At 40.5% G+C, this 21,301-nt stretch overlaps 1 protein-coding gene across 14 annotated transcripts in view; it reads left to right on the forward strand.

The window, feature by feature from the left end:
• The first annotated feature begins 16,977 nt into the window (after positions 1-16,977).
• Positions 16,978-21,301, forward strand: part of PRRC2C (proline rich coiled-coil 2C) — an 89,918-nt gene continuing 85,594 nt past the window's right edge. For all 14 annotated transcript variants that reach the window (XM_063103826.1, XM_063103834.1, XM_063103829.1 and 11 more), the window contains exon 1: positions 16,978-17,146. The gene's annotated coding sequence lies outside the window, so the exon portion shown is untranslated. The remainder of the gene's footprint in view (positions 17,147-21,301) is intronic.

The raw sequence follows: 21,301 nt of genomic DNA on the forward strand, positions 1-21,301 counted from the left end.
TAAAAGATGATTTGGGGGAGGGGGATTAGTTTATCCTTTTCTCTTGTAAAAATACATAGATAGTTAACTTTTGAATTCTCCACACAGTTAACCAACATTCAACTCTGTAAACACATTTTGCTCATACTTCTGCTGAACACATTTTCTAATAGCCACATTTATTTTATCAATTTTTTAGAAATTTCCTTATTTTTATTGAAACATATTGATTATATGCATTTATGGGGCACAGAGTTAATATTTTTATAATGTATACAATATGTATAGCCACATTTATTTTAAATTCATTTCTTCAGAACACCCTGGTATTTGCCCTTTTTTTATAGTACATATAATTGAAGTTTTAAGTCTTCCTAATGTTGTAATACATGAATACCAAATGATGTTTGACTTATCCTCTTAGTGTATTCCTGATCTCACTTCCTCCTCATAGCCGAGGAAAATGACTATATTGAATCTGAGACTGAATCAATTTTCATTTTTTAAAAAAAAGCTAGGCTGAGTTAAATCACCAAAAGTTCTGACTAATAAGATATTTTAGAATGTCATAAATACTTACAGTGAGAGAATAAATTGTCTGACAACAGCTAGGTCATCTTCTACTATAAATAGACAGTATTGCCAGTGGATTCCAGATTCATCTAAGTACCACAGAAACTACACAGTAGGTTCTTGAATGTAACTATTTGGCAGAAGCCCCCAGATATTCTTAGAAACCAGTACCAGAAGAGAAAGAAAAGGGTGGTTGGCAAGGGAAGGAGTGCTTTGATGAGTAGTCTAATATCTCATGAAGGAACAGGCAATAGAGTTCAAAGTCACCTGACATTAAGTGCATATATGTTTAAAGTCTAAATGTTTTACACTATGTCAACCAAATGATAATTATAGCTCTCGTTCCTGAAAAGCTAGACTTAAAGACACATAGAACTGGAAGAGGATTATTGAGACCATCCAGTCCAGTTTGCTGACTTTCCGATAAGGAAACTGAAGATCAGAAATGTGACTTGCTCACAGTTACCAGATCACATGCTCCTTTTGAACCCGCTTGCCTCAGCAGCAATTGCATCAAGCACAAATTATACTATAAAGGAGTATTGAATTTATATTTATGAAGAAAGAATGAGAAGGGTCATTATCATTGTAGATATGCTTTTGGAATAAGGTGTAATGCACTGAATGTTTGTGTCCTCCAAAATTCATGTGTTAAAGCTCTGACTACTAATGTGATGGCATTAAGAGATGGGTCTTTTGGAGGTGACTAGGTGTATTAGTCCGTTTGTGTTGCTATAACAGAAATATCTGAGACTGGGTAACTTATAAAGAACAGAGGTTTATTTGGTTTACGATTCTGGGACAGCTGAATCTGGCACGGACCTCAGGCTGCTTCTACTCGTGGTGGAAAGTGGCAGGTAGCTGGCGGGTACAAGCAAATCACATGGCAAGAGGAAGCAAGAGAGAGAGGGGAGGTGCCAGGGTCCTTTTATACAACCAGCTCTCATGGGAACTGATAGAGCGAGAACTCACTCATTAATCTCCCCTCCCCCAGGGAGAGCATTAATCCATTCATGAGGGATCTGCCCCCATGACTCAATCAGTTTCCAACACTGCCCCATTGGGGATCAAATTTCCACATGAGTTTTGGAGGGGACAACACATCCAAACTCCATCACTAGGTTTAGATGAGGTCATGAGAGTGGACGCCCTGAGATGCAATTAGTGCCTTTATAAGGAGGGACATGAGATCTCTCTCTCTCCTTCTTTTTCTTTCGTCCTACCATGTAAGTATACAGCAAGAAGATGACCATCTGCAAGCCAGGAAGAGAGCCCTCACCAGGAACAGAATTGGCCAGCACCTGGATCTTGGACTTCCCAGCTTCCATACTGTAAGAAATAAATATCTGTTGTTGAAGCTACACAGTCTACAGTATTTTGTTATAGCAGGCCAAGCTGACTAAGACAGAAGGTTTGCCAAAAGAAATATTTCTAAAACAGGGTGAAGCAAAAATATAATATAGAGTGTGTCACTGAGAAAAAATTTTAAAAACATTTTATTGTGTGAATTTTTTTAAATTTATGAAATGAGAGAATATAATGAACCCCCATGTGTCCATCAACCACTTTAAGTAATTATCAACCTTCTGCCATCCTTATTACATATGTATTTCTCCACTCTTTTTCTTTTTGCTTTCTTTGGTGGGATATTTTTAAAGCAAAAACCAAGACATTGTATAATTTTACCTATAAATATTTCTATAACTATGTCTAAGAAATGAGGATTTTTTAAGAACATAACTGCAATGACTTTATCATACCTCATAAAATTAACAACAAATCCTTAACTAGGCTAATGTCTTGTCCAGGAGAAATTCAAAAAAGAGGAGCACTTCAAAACTAAAGAGTGCAATCTCATTTTTTTCTTGTATTGCTCTGCAAATATAAATCTGGGTACTCTGATTCCAGAAGAGGATAAAAATAGGCTATGAATCAAAACCATTAATCATATCCTGTTATTTTTAGTTATCTGTTTCTTCCTGATATTTAACTCAGCATCAGTTTAATATATTTAATCATACTCTTTTCAGGGGAAAAATATTTTAGATTGATCACAGAAAATTTTAACCAAAAGATAAATTTAAAGCTAGAGCAGGGTGGTTGTCAGAGCTCTATCCATGACCTTGCATGAGGTGCTTATTCAGTCACTTAGGAAGTCCTGTGTTAATAGTCTGTCCTTCGACTCAACTATCTGCCACATAGAGATAGTACAAAACACCCTCAAAAAACTCACACCTAGAAATGTAAAAATCACGAAACATAAATGTCAATTGGATGACAGGTCACATTACCCTCCATACTAAAAGTAGAATCAGGAATTTTGAGATAGCTTTTAAAACATCTGGCTCTGAGTGAACCTAGCATCAAAGTAAACTACCAGTGGTTTAATTCCATTGGAATGTTTAGAAAGATCTTTCTGTACACAACAGGTGCTCAATAATATTTGTTGATTACATTTAATGTTGAGACTCAAATTTTCCAGCATAGCAAGTATTAAATTCATGATTATGCAAAAGGCAATGGATATGCATTATACCACATCCTGGAACTGAGTAGGAGAAAAGCTTTTTCTTATACATGCTTTTGCTTGCATTCAGCACATTTACTGCTATCCCAAATCTGGATGTCTGTATTCAAGATTAATGCTGAATTTGTGTTTGTGTGGGTGGAGACATTGAAAATTCTTGCTTTACTGCCATTCCTAACTTCCAGGGGAGCCATAGGACTGTCCACAGAGTGGGTGACAGTGGGGGCATTTTCCGGATATTGATAGAAAGGCGTTCATCAATACTTTCTGTTTACATGTTAGTGAAGTACTGATTCTTCTGGATGGACAACCTACTTGATAAGGATGTCATACCTCTCCAAATAATTCTATTTTACTCTTACCTGGCTTGGAACTCACCAGACCTAAGTAGAGTTTATGTTACCACGTATGCTTCTACTTACATACCAGCTTATATATAAACACATTCTATCAGCCCACATGTTTTGCTACCAGCATATCTTCACTCTCAACAATACTAATATGAATAAAACAACATCACTTGACACTATCTCTGAAGCTTTAGGCTATATTTTGCAGAAGGGATATTATGGGCAAATGAACTCACATTACCCACAGCCAAAAACAGACCAACAAACAAAAAACTGATGGGCCTTGGCTCTGTTTTCCTTATGAGTTATGTTCTCCACCATGTAGGAACAGTGCCTAACAAACAGTATGTTTGCTCCTCCAGAATCATGCATCAGAATCACATGAAGAGTTTTATTAAAAACACAAGTTCTCGGGACCATCCCAGACCTTTAGCAGAAACTCCAAAGAGTAGAACCGAAGAATCCATAATTTTAACAGTTCCTCAAGTGCTTTTCCTGTTGGACAACACCAGTAATGTGAGAGAATCACTACCCAGGGTACCTAGAGCAGCTCTTTACATATCTGTATAGTAGTTTTATATAAATGTTTGATGAATAAATAAATAAATGAATCAAAACTGTGGAAATCACAACTCCATGAGGTCTGACCGCACCCAAGGTCTATGGGTCTATGTATCTTAAGTTTCATGCATCGTGCATCATCTGACCTACATACATGCTCAACTCTGATCTGTGTGGCCTCACTCTATTTCACCTCTGAGCACCCAGGAACACCTCACTCTGCTGAGAAATGGTCATAAGAAAACTTTGCCTTATTTATCCCTTGACTTGTGAGGTTAAGGAAACTGAAATCATAAACCCCAGCCCCACAGAAATACCTACTGGCATTCAATATAGTGTTAAAATAATTAATTGGGAGGCTATTACCTAAGAAGCCTCCAGTGTCTTGGGTTCCTACAGAAGCAAACAAAACCCAACTCAATGTAAACAGTAAAATGAAACATAAGCTTAACCAGTAAGAAACCACTAACTACTAATGACTACCAATCAGAAACTGCCAACTAACTTCTAACTACGAACTTTCCACTTTGACCAATCAAATATTTTCTTTCTCTTGCTTGAGCAAACACCTTATAAAAGTTTTCCCTTCATGATCCTTCATGGAGCCCTGAACTCTTTGTGGTCTGGTGCTGCCCAATTCATGCGTCACTGAAAGCTCAAATTTGTTAAAATTTTATGTGCCTAAGTTTATTTTTTAATGATAGTAACTACCTATTGACTATCTACCATATACTTTGTATACACCAGGCACAGTAGAGGATACAAAATGATTACAAGATTTGATACCTGCCCTTGGACACTTTTCATTCAACATTGGAAAGACCAAAGGATGTATCATATCCTATGCTGGGAACTCTGTCCATATCATCTTATTCATTCCTCACAGCAATTCTGTAAGAGGGGAAAGTAGTATTATGTCCATTTCATAGATAAGAAACTGAGCTAAAGGTGATATATGGGCAGAGTTCAGATTTGAACTTCTTTTCTTTCTAACTCTAGAACTCGAGCTATTGCTGATACCTACTATACATGCAAATGCAATGGAGGTTACTATTCCTTCAACATCCACTCAGGAAGTATATAATAATGCATTTACTATGTACCACGCCCTGGCAGAGATGCAGATCACACATGATTTCTGTTTTCATACAGCTTCTAGCTTCATTGGGAAAGCAGACATCTAATAGTAAGAGCAGTGGGTATTAAAATGGAAAACTGCAGGATGTTACACAAGCCTGTAACCAGTAACTTATTTTTATCTGTTAAAGAAACAATTTTTCCAGCACATGTTAAATATGGCAAGGCAGATTTTATCCTAGAGGAGCTATGACAATAGGTATAGGAACTATTGCAGTGGGGTCTTGAAATGGGGAAAGATATTGGACTCAACTCCCACTCCAACAAGGACAAGTGAAGATTTATAACCAAGGAGCAGGGTGGAGTCAGTGGATGGAAAATTACTAAGAGGGAATGTCAAGAATAAGGGGGTTTCTGGCTAAACTGACTTGATAGGATTATTACTGAAGACAGGGGAGGATAATAAGGTATTGAGGGTAGTCAGATATCAAGGGTGGGGGATTTTCACTAAACTGACTCAGCAGGATTCTTGCTCAAACTGAATTCTATGAGGACAGAGAGGGAAGCCCAAGATCAGGTCTACTCAAGCAGGGAACTCAAAGGACTCTGACTAAAGTTTTATTTGGCAGGTCTAAACCCAGCAACTCCACTTCCGGGCTGCATGATTTGGGGGAACTAACAGTTTGTCATCTGCAAAATAAGGATAACAATACCAATTATAGGTTTTGTGAGGGTCAAGAGAAACAATATATGTAAAGCACAGAACCTCACAAGAAGTAAGCACTTAATAATCATTAATTAGCAATTATAAATAAATCTATTCATATTTAAGATTGGGCCTGAAGGAAATTTAATATGTAAAAGCAGGAATGAAAGCAGATGGAAAAGAGCAGTAGAGGCAGAGAAAACAGCACCAGCAAAAGCCCTGAGGCCCAAGAGGCAAAGCATCACATAACTTGGTTTTAAGGTCCAATTCTGCCTGGCTGGAAAACAGAGAACCCTGCCAGAGGAACCTAGAAAGATGGGCTGGGGACAGATCAAGTCTTCGGGTAAATATTTTTGTCTTTATTCAGAGGCAATTGAAGCAATTAATGGAGTTTAAGACAAGGAAAGAAACTTGCTTGGATTTTAATATTAAAAGATTACCCAAAGGGAGGGTGAAGAGAATTTCTATTGTAACTTCATTGTGTGTGTGTGTGTGTGTGTGTGTGTGTGTGTGTGTGTGCGTGTGTGTGCGTGTGCGTGTGCGTGTGTGTGTGTGTGTGTGTTTGTTCAGCTAGCTATCACAGCCTTTAAAAATTAAAAATAAATTTAGTGATAGATACATTTACCACCTTATTGTGGTACTAGTTTCACAGGTGTAGACATATGTCAAAATTTATTAACTTATACACTTTAAATATATGCAGCATACTGTATGTCAAATATACCGCAATATATCTCTTACATTGTCAGGCCTTAAAAACTAATGCTACGTTAAGTGACATTACAAGTGACACCATTATGGGCCCACAAAGGCGTATTAACGTGGCAGCCTAAGACGGCGCCGGGAGGAAGTAGGGTGGGAGTGTCAGTGGGAACCTTGCCTTAGCCCTTATTGGCCAAATATGCGCTTCCGCACTCGTGAACACTGCGTGATTGCAATAGCTAGGCATTGAGACAGGATGCATGCTCTCCTAACCTTTAAGCTGATTGGAGGATGTGAAAAAACCTCCCTTCCCCATTTGCCTTTAAAAGCAAGTGCTTGTACGAAAATAAACAGAACTGCTGGACAGAACCCCCGCCGCATCTGGGTGTCCTTTAAACCGGGCTTGTTGGGGCCGGCGGCTGTGCTCACCTCTCTTCACGGCTCTCTTCCCCCATCTCCTTCCAAAGGGGACTGGAGGGAAAGAGGAATCTGGGCCATTCGCTTGAGGCTAGGGCTGTTCGGGTCGGCCGGCGGCGGACCTGACAGAGTAGTGCCCCGTGTGAGGAGTTTTTTAAAACTCGTGGGTGAAAGGCGAGCGAATGAGGCCCCCGGCTGCTCGGTCCTGAAAGAAGGTCGACGAACAGTGATCAACCAATGGAGTGGCCCCCGCAACTGCGGTAGTCCCCGTGAAGTAATCTGCCTGTGTGTCAGGGTGAGTACCATAACAGGGGGAAGCCCCTGCACTTCTCTGCCTTGTTGCTTCCCTTTGTCCCTTCCTCGTGGGGCAACATGGGAGGTGTGTGTGGAAAGAGTGATGAGACAGCCTGCAAAGCTCTAAAGTACGTGTTAAAAAGCAGAGGCCTAGAAATATCTGACTCCATGGTCACCAATGCCTGGCATCATGTGGTGAAGGTGGCCCCTTGGGCACCTTCATCCAACTTGTTCTCGTATGAGACTTGGGACCGGGTTCAGACCCTGGCCAGAAGGGTTCTACCTAACCGTCTCTGCCCTAAAGCCATTGAGTGAAGAAGTGGAGGAGGCTAGCCCACCTTTAAAAACACCCCGGCAGAGCCGCAGGCTTTTCCTATCATGGTTCGCTGGGAACCCCCAGCCGTCCACAGCCCGTGGGGGGAAGCAGCCCCTCAGGCCTATCCGGTCAACGTTGCCCCCAGTGGAAATAGGCCAGCCGCTTGGTACCCTTGGGAAGCTCATGACCTTAAAGAGCTGAAAAAGGCTGTGGCAGAGGATGGGCCCAATTCCCCATGGGCAGAAACCATCCTCCAGGGCTTAGCACACCAACCCTGCACGACCCAAGATTGGAAAATGCTCTGTAAGGCTGTCCTCCCCCCAAACTTGTTTATCAAGTTCTGTGCCTTCTTTAAAGAAGAGTGCCATGTTCAGGCAGAGATAAATCAAGCAGTAGCGTTGCCCAATGCCACTCTGCTAAGTGTAAACGCTAGCCAATGTGTACGTAACCACAATAAAACCAACCCCGGACTCACCTTCTTGCGGGTCCTTGGCAAAGGTTCCTGTATAGGTGCCAACAAACCCTTTTGCAGCACTGTGGCAAATCTCGCTGTCCCCAAAACCGGAAATAAGTGGACCCGAAACAAGCAGGCCGCAGGGGCAGCTGTGGTGGCCATCAGCTCCCTCTTGGGAGTTATTGGAGCAGGTACCGGAACCACCGGAATAGCCTTGGCATATCAACAGGTAGCTTCCCTTAGGGAGGCAGTGGACATAGATCTTGGCCGCTTGGAGGTGTTTCTATCACATTTTAAAAAATCGCTAACATCACTTTCTGAAGTTGTTTTACAGAATCGACGCGGACTAGACCTGTTGTTCTTACAGCAAGGAGGATTATGCGCTGCCCTCAAAGAAGAGTGCTGCTTCTATGCCGACCACTCTGGAGTGGTCAAAGATTCCCTAGCTAAGCTTAGAGAAGGGCTAGAAAAGCAAAAAAAGAGCGAGAAGCCAATAGTAATTGGTTCCAAAGCTGGCTTTCAAGTTCCCCATGGCTCACCACCCTGCTGTCCTCCCTGGCGGGCCCCCTAGCCATTTTCCTTGACTTAATCATCTTGGGGCCTTACGCCATTCGCCAGGTTGTGTCCCTTATAAGGTGCAACACCACTTCTCTCGTAATGCTCACCCAGGTGATAGAGGAGGTGGCCCATAATGAAAGCCCTGACAGCCCTGGGTCAATATGGCCCTTCAAGAAATCAACGCCAATCTGTAAGGCTCCGCCCCACCCCCGCTTGGCTGGATAGTCAATGATGGGTAAGATTTCCAGAGGGAAACAACCTAAGACAGGCACAGCCACCAGAGGGAATGGAGGCAAGGCTGGGAAGGTTAGCCACCTCCAGCTGCCTTATTAAAACAAAAAGGGGGAGATGTTGGGCCTTAAAAACTAATGCCACCTTAAGTGACATTACAAGCGGTATCATTATGGGCCCACAAAGGCGTATTAACGTGGCAGCCTAAGACGGCGCCGGGAGGAAGTAGGGTGGGAGTGTCAGTGGGAACCTTGCCTTAGCCCTTATTGGCCAAATATGTGCTTCCGCGCTCGTGAACACTGCGTGATTGCAATAGCTAGGCATTGAGACAGGATGCATGCTCTCCTAACCTTTAAGCTGATTGCAGGATGTAAAAAACCTCCCTTCCCCATTTGTCTTTAAAAGCAAGTGCTTGTGTGATAATAAACGGAACTGCTGGACAGAACCCCCGCCGCATCTGGGTGTCCTTTAGCGGGCTGGTTGGGGCCGGCGGCTGTGCTCACCTCTCTCACGGTTCTCTTCCCCCGTCTCCTCCTAACAGGGACCAGAGGGAAAGAGGAATCCAGGCCATTTGCTCGCCCACCAAAAGGAACGAGGCTAGGGCTGTTTGGGTCAGCCGGCAGCGGACCCTACATTACATGTAATAAAATTAAGAAAAAATAAGCCACTTTGATAAAGACAAAGATAAAGACAAGAAGACAAATTAGCAGTTACCATAACAGTTTACTTAGATGACAAATGGTGGTGACCTGGATTATGATGGTGGCAATTGGGATGGAAAAAATTAAGGAACTGGCAGTTGACGGGATATGGAGGATGTTCAGGATAAAGGAGAAAAAGGAGCCTGGGGGATTTTTCAGATTTCTGGCTTGAGCAAACTGGTTAAATGATACTGCAAGTTGGGTTCCCTGGGGAACAGAGAGAACTTAGTATGCAGAATTTTAACTAGAGTGCTTTGGGATCAACATCAATGGAAGGGAGGAGAAGTAAGCAGAATTAGACAGACTGAGAAGTTGATCTGTGATGCAGCCCCAACAAAGGCCTCAGCCAACCTTATGTGGAGCTCTGAAACTGAGATGTCCCTTCAGAATGGTCCTCAGTTGAGGTGAAAGATCTTTATGCCCCCACACCAATCAGTCATTAGACAGTAGATGTCTCTGGAAGGAAGCATGGCTTTGGGCAAGGCAACACTGAGGCAATATCCAAAAAGTGCTGTTGGGAAAATAGAATAATTTAATCAGAGCCCCTCACCTTGGGTCTGGTTGGGGGTGGTGTGGCATATTCTTTGTAAATAGTTTGTATGTGGGTGGAGTTAGAATGCAGGGCGCCACCACCTTGGCTGAAATCTAGTGCCTTGGGCAGCCACTGCCGCGTGCAGCCAGGCTTTCCAACCTACGGCTTTCAAGGACCTTTTGGCTGGTTACCCAGCTCATAGATCTGTGTGTGAGGGGTCTGGTGACCCAGCCTGGCGTGTGAAGGGTCTGGTGACCCAGCCTGGCGTGTAAGGGGTCTGGGGACCCAGCCTGGTATGTGAAGGGTCTGTGACTCAGTCTGGAACAGGCTTGAGGAGTCTGTGAGCTCCAGACCTAGCCCTAGCTTGACAATTGGCCCAGTTGGTGCAGGATTACAGGCAGGTAAAAGAGCTTCACAATTGGCAATGTCAGCAGGATTCCGACATTAGCCCTAGCACTACAATTGGCATAGTCGGCAGGATTCCAACAGTAGCCCAGAGCACTACAGATATCAATAAAATTCAAAAATTTTACCTAGATTACTAATATCTCAGTTTAAACCTATTGCCCCTGGGATAAAATACAAACTCAGTTTATAAGACTTTTTGCAATCTGGTCTCTGATCGCCTCTAAAGTTTTGCTTTCTTTGCCCCTTATACCTTTTCTCTTTCACTTTGTAAGCAACAGAGCTAGTGAGATACTTTAAAATCCTCAAACATGCCCCTTTGGCTTTTGGGGTCTTTCCATGTGCTGTTCCCTCTTCCTGGAACATTCTTCAACCCTCCCCGAATGCAAGCCAGCTGCCTCTCTTTCCCCAAACAGTGTTCCGGCACATCCCATCATATCTGCACACACGCACGCAGGCACACACCCTCATTCATAGCACACCCACACACATGTCTAATTCATATAAAACTGTTAGGGCTCATCTTCCCTGACCACCTCCATCCCGTAAATTTGAGTTAGGTGCTTTCCTTTGGGCTCACATGGTACTTTTTTGATTCCCTCATCAGAGAATTTATTACTCACAATGGTTAGTTTTATGTGCCAACCTAGCTGGGCTAAGGTGTCCAGATATTTGGTCAAAGATTATTCTAGATGTTTCTGTGAGGGTGTTTTATGGATAAGATTAACACTCAGATAGGTGGACTTTGAGTAAAGCAAATTGTGTGTGTGGACGAGCCTCATCCAATCGGGTGAAGGCTTTAATAGAACAAAGACTGAACTCCCCCAGACAAGAAGGAAAGAAAGCTTCAGCCTGGTGACCTTTGGACTTGAACTACAACTTCAGCTTTTCTCTGGGTCTCCCACCTGCTGGCCTGCTCTGTAAATTTTGGACTTGCCAGCCTCCATCTTCTGCAAGAGCCAATTCCTTAAAATTTCTCTCTGTCTCTCTTTCACTCTCTCTATCTGAGAGTACTTCAGAAAGTTTCTGGAGAGATTTATATTATCTTTTAATTCTATTTTTCATGAACTTTTGAAGCACTCTAGTGGGCGCGCGCGCACATACACACACACACACACACACACACACACACACACACTCACACACACACACACACACACACCCTATTGGTTCTGTTTCTCTGGAGACCCTGAACTAATACATCACTTTTAGTTATAATTGCTTATATATACATTTTTTTTACCTCACCCAACTTCCATTCCACTTGACTGTATACTCCCTGAGAGCAGGAGCTGATTGTCTTGCTCATTTTTATGTCTTCCATAGCTGGTACATCATAATTTCTTAATAAATATTTGTTGAAGGAAAAAAAATATTCAAGTAAATGATATATTAAATGCCCCATATTAAAAATGAAACCAATTATATGGATTTATGACATATGGCATGACATTTCCAAATAGTAGTTGAATAATGGATTAAGAATTCCATCCTGTTTATTTTCTGTGATCTACTTAGAAAAAGATGTACTCTTCCCCTGTCATTGGTACACTTCTGTGAGCTAATAATATTCTATACAATACTTACTTGCAAGATTCACACCAATTCTTTAAAGCCAAATTGCCTCCAGGGTGACTTAGAGGAAGTTTCTCCTAATACAAGATAACATCGGTTACTTATGATTTGTTAAAAATGCCTTTCATCCTAATAAGGCCTTAAGTCCTTCTAGGCTGGTTGGCCTAGAAGTCACACTGCTAGAGAACAGCCCACAAGCTCTCGCTCATTGAGGATGCTTTTCTTTGTACTGGTTCCTGGAAAAAAGCTTACCTTTTTTAACTTTGGATGCTGAACAAGTAATCATCATTATTGAGAACAAAATTTTCTTTTATCCTTTGACCTTAGGTGAAGGTCAAAATGTCAAGCAAACAACTAGAACTTATATTTGTATGGTACCATGCAAGCTTAAATTGTTTCCCATTATCTCCTCATTTCATAATATTGATAAAATTGGATAAGTAAATAATTAATGAATTGCTGAATTGTTGATTCATTGATTAGAGCATTGTGTTATAATAAGAAGGTCAAGGGTTCAGATTCCCCCTACTGGCCAACCACCAAAAAAAAAAAAAAAGATAAATTGTCTATTTAATTTTAAGGGGAGTGCCTGAGGAGTTCACTTTCAAAGTTTATAGTCTAGTTACTTCAGCATTTTTTTTTAAATTTTATTTTGTCGCTATACATTGTGGTTGATTATTGTTGACTTCAGCATTTTTGATTGTATCTGATAGACCAACTTACTCATGATTTATTACTTAATCATTTCAAGCAACAGTATTTCTTGAAATATAAGTTGTTTTTGGTATTGGTCTTTTAACAATGAATTGTATTTATTCATGCTTATTCTTTTTGTGCTTTTTAAAGAATCACACTGAAATTATTTTCTGTCATTGAGTAGGGGAAGATTTCACCAGCGCAGGCCATGGGGCATAACACTCTATGGGCAAAGAAAGAGCAGTTTAGTCAACAGCATCAGTCACTGTACCTCCAGGTCATAGAGCAGGTGATTATAAGAAACACTCTTTGACTGAAGAGTCAAATATTAGAGACCAAAAGGAGAGCTTAATATTGGAAAAGCTTGGGACCAAGGTCCACGTCTCCATGCCATTACGGTCACCATAGGGTGACCCACCATCCTGTTTTGCCCTGGACTAAGAAGTTTCCTGAGTCATGGAATCTTCAGTGCTAAAACCAAGACACTCCCATGCAAACTGAGATGGTTGGTCACTCTGCCAGCATCTTCTCAAGGTTGGGTTGGTGGCCTGGGTACAGGTTGCTTAACAGGTGGCACCATTTTATTAATTATTACAGTGATTGAGACATTCCAATTAAAAGTTCCATATGGGAAACATTGAATATTGAAATAAAGAGTTTCATTTCACTGTGATTTACCCAGGCTGTTTTGAGGAACTTTTTCTCAATTCTCTTTCAATCACTATTCCCCTTCTCTCTTCTTTCTATCAAGACTGTGCCCTATGAAGTTAACAACAGTCCAATCCCTAGTGTACTGTACTAATTCCCATTTGAAGCAATTATCTCACCAAGACTCTCAGCAACTCAAAGCAATATTTCTGAAATAACCCCTTAATTAACCCCAGCAGAAATAAGAATAGAGAATACAAAGAACAAACAAACAAACAAACAAACAAACAAACAAACAAACTGAGCTAGGTATAAGCTACTGATTACTTTAAAACACATGAAATTCTCTCTTCCACCAGAACCCATTCAAAATACCTAGGCCCAGTGCTAACGAAGAAATGTACTATCAACCTTACTTCTCTTAATTACTACAGAGCAATAAAAGATTTGAAACTGCATAGTTTCATCTATACATTGTATACACAATTGGTTGGGCAGCAAATAAAAAAGTGCTTTAAACTTTGAGAAATGCTACAAGCAGCAGCCAGAGATACAATTTTAGAAGTAGTTATTGAGTGCTATATTTATATTCATCAGCAAAGTCTCAAGTTTCTATTTTCTGGCCTAAAAAATTAAGAAAATACTTTTTCTGTATCTTCAATTACCACCTGGCTATTTTTCCTTTGTATCCTTTTTCTGCTCTGCATTGCTAGACCTGACCCCTTTCCCTGTGTGAGCTTCTGCTCCTGATGTACGCTTTTTACCATTACCTGATTTTTGACTTAGGTGAACTTACAGCCTAAGGTAAAACTGCGAGCCAGCAGGGTTTGTTTTCTCCATCTCCTCCTTCTTTCCCTCCATTCTTCCTCCAGCTCTGCAAATAACTAAATATCCCAGATTTTGTTCTCTGCTCATTAACAACACTACACCCTCTTGACTTGGGATCACAGCTAAGAAAATTCTGGGAAAATTTGGGGTGGACAGTAAATCCCAGTTAATTCAGACTTCATTAACTTACAACATGACAAATGAATAACACTTTTAGTCAAAATGTACATTTTATTCAATGATAAAATAGGTTTGCTGAGCCAATTAACAGGTGAATAAAAATATCCATCCCACTTTACATATAATGTAAAACTTTATGTATAACATACTATATACATTATATAATTAGTATATAACTTCTTACAAGTTAGAAAAGATAGTTTTATAAAGCACTGGCACAGCTTATCATTATTAGCAAGCTTATAACATCTGGTTGATGTTTAGAAAATGAGGTTACATTTTCATGCAGTATTTGGGTGCCATGGTTTTCATTACATCAGGCTTATCATGTTTTGCAGTTTTACTAAATATGATTTTCTGGACCACTGGTGAAAAGAGAACAAAATTGTCATGTGCACATAAACATTTAAGAAACGCTATTACTAAAAAAGTACAATACTTTCATTGATTCTTTTATTTTTAACCTATTTAGTGCCTACAGGTTTATGGAATCAATCCAAGAGAAAGCTAGAAACTCAATAAAACTATTAGCAAATAATACTAGGCAATCACAAAGATAATAGATCACGGTGTTTGGAGAATCAGTTTGTTTTCAGTAAGAAATTAGTTAGCCTGATTTCATACCACCAATTGGCAATTTGATAACATTACCCTAAATTACTGTTTTAAAAGCAGTACTGTAAATTAAAGGACAAATTTTCATTTGACATGTCATGAAAACATTTTTGTTATAACAAATTTATCTTCGTTGGTGGGGTGTTAGGAGAAGTGAAAATAATCAACAACAAAGTAAATTTTAAAAGAGTATTATTTGGCTTTAGACATTGTACCAATACATGGAGATTTCAGTCGGATTTTCCCCAAGAAACTGGAAATAAGGGAAATAAGACTGTCCTCTGAGAGTTGAACATTAAGATCACATACAGTGGGTAAGAGCAGAAATAAGCAAAGTCATCATTAAAACACAAACTAGCCTGACCTAACTGTAATTTTATTTTTATTGAAAGAATATTGCTAAGAGGTTTGAGTAGCCATGGAAACAGAAAAGGAAACACGTACAGGGACACTTCCAGGTCAGTGGCCAGCCACGTGCTGTCAAAGAAGGAAGCCCAAATCAACAGTGCAGCAGGATGTCCCTACAAAACTGGAGATCAATGAAGAAAATTGCAACCATTGGAAACCGAGTATTCTATCTTCGGGACAAAATCATCTGAGGAGATAAATGAATCAAGAAATGTCTATACATAGAATTCCTTGTCCTCTTGGAATGCATCCTCATCCTCTGGGAAAAATATAATTTTTAAAAGATAATCTGAACCTTTCCATGAACTTTTTGAAGTACTCTTGTATATATAACTCCACTGGTTCTGAATCTGTGCTCATCAAGCAACCTTCTTATAATGCCTTTGGTTTCCTGAGCAGATTTGGCTAGAGAAAAAATGCACTAGCTTTGCAATTGTAAGTACTAGGGTGTATAAATTATAGCTCTCAGAAATTAATAAATTTTCTGCTTGTATATGTCAGTCAGTCTTATGGCCTGGGTTAATATAAGCTCATCTGATTACTAGAGGTCTTCTACATTGCTCAAAAAGGTATTTCTGAGACCAGGACGCTCCTGACCAGATTCTAGAAGGTTGTAGGAAATTCACCAAAGAAGTGCTTTCCTTTCCTCTTGGGGACAGCCAGCAGGCCTTCCCTGACAATGAACCTGTGTTAATCAGTCACGCATTTTCATTTCAAATGATCACCGGTATCAATGGGGAAGTATGTGCCTGTGATTTACCTCTTTTTATTATTTTATTTATTCTAACACTGCTAGAATGACAATTCCATGAACATAAACGCAACTACTGATGGGGAAGATGGCTCAGACCAGGATAAGTGTCAAGGAATCCTTGGACTTAAAATATACTATACATAGTTCATAAAATGGGCAAAAGTTACCATTTACTACACCTCCACCATATGTTCAGACACAATATTGTCATTATAGTCCCTCACTTGCAGACACCCTCTTCTCCCTACCTTACACTTGCCAGGTAAAACCCAGCGTGGGCGAATCTAAGTCCCCATCTTCTCTGTAGATGTACCAAAGGGCTGCACACTGCTGGATGAATCATATAAATAAACTGAATGTTTTATTTTACATCCATAATCACAAACTCCAAAAGTGTTCTCAGCAGAGCATGCCAATCCTACTCTGTTCCTTACACTAGGTTTATTTTTTCACTCTTGGAAATAACTTTTAAATCTTCTCCAACTCCTGTACACCAAGCCCTCTCAGCTTGTCCCCAACTTCACTGAGAACATACTGCCAAACTGCTGGTTGAACCAATTTATACACCCATCCAGCAGATATAAAAGCGCTTATTTCACTGAGGCAAATCAACTGGTAATCGTTACCCATTCAAGAGTTCCTGGAGAGGTTCCAGGTTAAAGGTTTGCTCGCAGCAATAACTCTGACTGCAGGAACTCCCTCCGTCCAGCAGGAGACACCATTGCCCTCCACCCGGGTTGTGCTGCCACGGAGGCTTCACGTGATCCGGCCGTCTCTGAGCCGGAGGGCGGTCTTGCGCAGATTTGCCTTACGTACGCTGCGTCATGACGTAGTACGTAGGGGCTGGCTAGCCGCCATCTTGCTTCTTTTTCTCGCTCGCTGTCTCCCTCTCGGGAAGCTGCGAAAGTGCTCTGGCGGTTCGTCCATCTGTAGCTTCGGCTTTCCCAGTCCGGTGGCCCTTCCGGCCAGCCCTCTAATCCCAGCTTCCCCTCTCCCTTTTCTTGATCAGAGCTCGGCGGAGACCTTCGAAGTGCGCAGACTTGACACTCACCCTGACGGGTAAGGAAAAGCGAGCGCGTCGGGGCCGCGATCAAAGAGGGCCCGATCGGGAAGGGCCGGCGTGGGAGCGCACCCAGACCCTGGTGCCTGAAGACGGGGGTCGCGTGGAGGGAGCCCCGGATCCGACCATCTCCTTTCTCTTTGGTTACCATTATCTCTGTGTCTGGGGAAGTTGGTACCCGGCTCAGGGAGCGGGAAATGGGAGTGAGACCCGCCCCATGTGGTCTGCAGCGGGAGTTCCGCACCGGTCGGTCTTCCTCCCACCCAGTCCCCAGCTCAGGCCCTGCGGGGTGATTACGCGTGTTGCCGGGTAAACGAAGGGAGTTTCCACTCCGCCAGACCGGCGGGCGCGCGATCTTTTTTCTAGTGGGGTGAGAAGCGTCCCCCAGACAACTCAAGGTCTCAGCCAGGGCCTTTACCGTCTACGTCTTCGCGACAGTGAGAAGTGGAGTTTGTAATGAGCGGTGTGGGAGAGTCCGGATTAAAGACCTGATTAGGTGAGAGAGGCTTTTCGGGGAATCAGGACCAAACCTACTTCCGCTAGGGAAGTGCTGCCCAACTCCAAAGGAGGTTTTGGGTAGTCTTTTCGCACTTAGGCCGCTCCATCCCGTAACGCGAGTGGGGAATCCCATCCGGGAGCTCACTGTCTTTGAGATAGCCTTAGTATTACTGGTGTTATGGTAAAGGCCCCGCTTTAGTACTAAGAAAAGGGCATGGGGGCCAGTAAGGACATTGATGGAGTCATTCTTCCTTTGCACAGGAGGAGTGCGTCTAATTACTTTAAAAGGATATTCATTTGTTTTGACTTGATTTGAGATCTTTGAGGGTCTGACAGTCCTGTCGTTTGCTGGCTTCTGTAGCTACCCGGATTTCCGCATTGGCCGGTCTTCAGCCTAGGATCATAGATTCATACTTTGTTAGGGTACTAGCAATTGTACAGTAGGCGGCTCTGCTGTAAGATTTTCGTGGGAATGCACCAAAAGAATCGTAGGATTTTTGATTGTTAGTGCTTAACAGCTTTTCCTTCAAATAAAAATGATAGGGTGATATTAAATGTCCATCAGGTCTAATTCCAGAATTTTTTAAAAGTAGATTTAACCTTTCATATTCGTAGTTAAGATGCTGCTTTGACTGGAGCCATTTTTAGGTGTGTGTCACAAATGCACTGCAGCATGTTTTTTGGCTCAAATGCATTGATCCCATAAGAAATTAGGAATAGCATATAGTTAAACAGTAATTTTCCCGTTTTCTGTAATGGAGTTTTCAGAATATAGGCTTTTTTTCTTTCTTTCTTTCTTTCTTTTCTTTTCTTTTTATTTTTGAACTTTTATGTGTGGCTGTTCTCCCTCCACCATTAGTTGACCTTTTACTGTGTACCAAGCACGGTAACAAGCCCTTTACCCACATTATCTTTTTCATTCCTACAACAAGCCTCTGAGGGAAGTGTTATCATCCCCATTTTACAGATGAGGAAATGAAATCTGAGAGATTACAGTTGTTTGACCAAGGTCACATAGCAGTTGTTGATGGTACTGTATAAAATCAAACCAGTACTGTCTAACCCAAAGGGGATGCTCTGAGCCATCAAACTGCCTCCTTGTTCCTTGTAATCTTGTAAACTGTAGTTACTAAAGGTACAGTACTGTAACATTGTTAACTGGTAGTTCTTCTTTACCTTGGCTTCAGTATATGAACATTATTGCATGCGAAGGTTAGAGTGTTGTGAGGTGTAAAAGATGGGTTATATCTACTTTGGGAGTGGCATAGGAGCTAATTTTTTGTGAGCTCTTTTCTGTTTAAAGGCCAATTGAGTGCTTAGAGATAATTTTAAACTCTGACTCTACAGTATCACATATAACTTTTAAATTTTTATGTCTGGTTTATGTTATTAGTAGAAATTCCCTTATCTGTAAAATGGGAGTAATAATAATAATAGCACCTTTCTCAAAGGCTTGATATGGGATTTTAAAAGATAATGTATGTAAAGGGCTTATTACTCTGCTCAGTATATAGTAAAAGGTCAACTAATAATGGAGAGAGAATGGTAGAATATTGGTAGAGAAAATACTCTCTTCTAAGCATTAAGTAATCTGTGTATTCTCAAAATGGTGTATATATTTCTTTGGATACTTAAGAAATAGTTTTTCTTTTCTTTCTCCTCCCTCCTTTACATTTACATACTGGATTTTGTTTCATAGAGATTCTTCATGCTCTTACAGTAAATATCCCCGGGATGAGTATATTGTTCATAGCTGAAAATATAGAAGTTGTGGCTCCTTCTAGCTTCTTTTCTCATCCCCATCCCCACTCACCCTCCTTAATGATAAAATGTCTTTGAAGATTATATTATGCCTCCCTCTTACTCCAAGTGGTCTCCCCCAACACTGCTTTAATTTGTAAGTCATGTAACTTGTGTTTGGGATGCTATTTATGTCATATTAGTGAAAGATATGGATTGATCATTGATAAAAGTGTTACATAAATTGTTACAGGGCTGTATTCTTATATTGAAGGAGCTCCAAAAGTTGTGTGACTGAATTATGACTAACATACTTTCATTACAGTAAGCAAGACTTGTCACTTTATGAATAAGGAAACACAATGAAAGCTTATCTCAGTCTATGTTAATTGTTGCTTAGAAGTGTGAGAGTTGATATGTTAGTTTTCTGAGTCAGAATATTTTAAATTCCTCAATAATACCATTGATGCATAAGTCAGAACATCTTTGTGGATAAAAGTATTCTACAGAGAGGGTAGCATTAGGACATTTTCTATTGTATGTTTTCGACTTAGAAAAGCTAAATATAAATCTGTCTTTTTGATGGTTACATTTCTAGTCCTCATTTTGCTGTAGATTAACAGAATGCCAGTCATGTTTCTGAGCTTGCGACTGCATGTATTTGCTGGCAAATCCAATCAAACAAGGGCTATTACTTAGTTTCAACAGGAAACTTTAGTCTGGTTGGCAGTCATGGTTAACATATAACTCATACGATAGCAATGAAGTTATTACAGTCTGTGTGATGTATTCATCCCCTTGTGGAGCACGTCTAGTCTTAAAAAACACTACTGGTTGTTACATATGCAGCATACTGTCTAGTAATTTTTCTATTTACTTGTCTGTGTTCTGGTATTATTCTGTTTTCCTTCATGAGGCTGTTTCTATATCCTCATCACCTTGTATGGTGGTTGGCATATACCTAGAGTTTATTATATATTACTGAATGAATGAGGGTTGGAAACACCAAAAAACAGGCTCACAACCAAAGTTAACTGATGAATAGCCTATTGAAGCAAAAGAACATCATCACTTTTCCCCCTTTATTTGCCTATTAGATTAGTTTCACAAATAACCTTCAAAGAGTTCATGTCCCCAAAATATATGTTGTGAGATTTATTTGCATCAGGTTTTCCATAAGTTTTAGCTTTATTTAACAAATGTTAATGATTCTTTTAATTTAGTAAGGCCCAGTGAACTGGAGAAATATGGCTTTTGGTTCCCACTGCCAAGATGTTCACAATCTTACGGATTAACATTAAAAGTTATCTTGTATTCTTTAGGTTTATGACAGAAGATGAAAATAAAGTTGTACAAGAAGGTAAGGGAAATTTGGTGCAGAAAACACATATACGGAAAATTGTAGTACAGTTGGTTACAAGTGAAGGCAAGATAACTAAGAGATCAAGAATAATTGTAATTATTAATATTTGTTGGACATTTACTGTGCCAGGATCTGAGCTAAGAATATTGTGAATTATCTCTTTTAATTCATACTACAATAAGCCTAGCAAATGGATTATTTTATCCCCATTACACTATAAGAAAACTGAGATTTAAAGAGATTTATGTAATTTGTTTACGGTTACTTAGCTAGTAAGTGGTAGAAGTGGGATTTGAATCATTGACCTAGAACCTGAGTGCTTAACTATGCAGTGGCCAGTGGTTCCCAAACTTAGATCATTCACAGTTTTTGCTTTTTCTTCAGTACGTTTCTTTAATTCAATTCACTGTCTTAAGTGAATTTAAAAGAAAAAAATTACCTAATTATTTGGTGTTACTCCCCATCCCTGCCATGTGTTTTAAAATAAACATATAATTTTAAATAGTCCTTTGTGGACCACTTAAAATTATCTATATACCACTAGTGTTATGCA

The sequence above is a fragment of the Cynocephalus volans genome, chromosome 8 (genome assembly GCF_027409185.1).
Source record: "Cynocephalus volans isolate mCynVol1 chromosome 8, mCynVol1.pri, whole genome shotgun sequence".
NCBI classification, from domain to species: domain Eukaryota; kingdom Metazoa; phylum Chordata; class Mammalia; order Dermoptera; family Cynocephalidae; genus Cynocephalus; species Cynocephalus volans.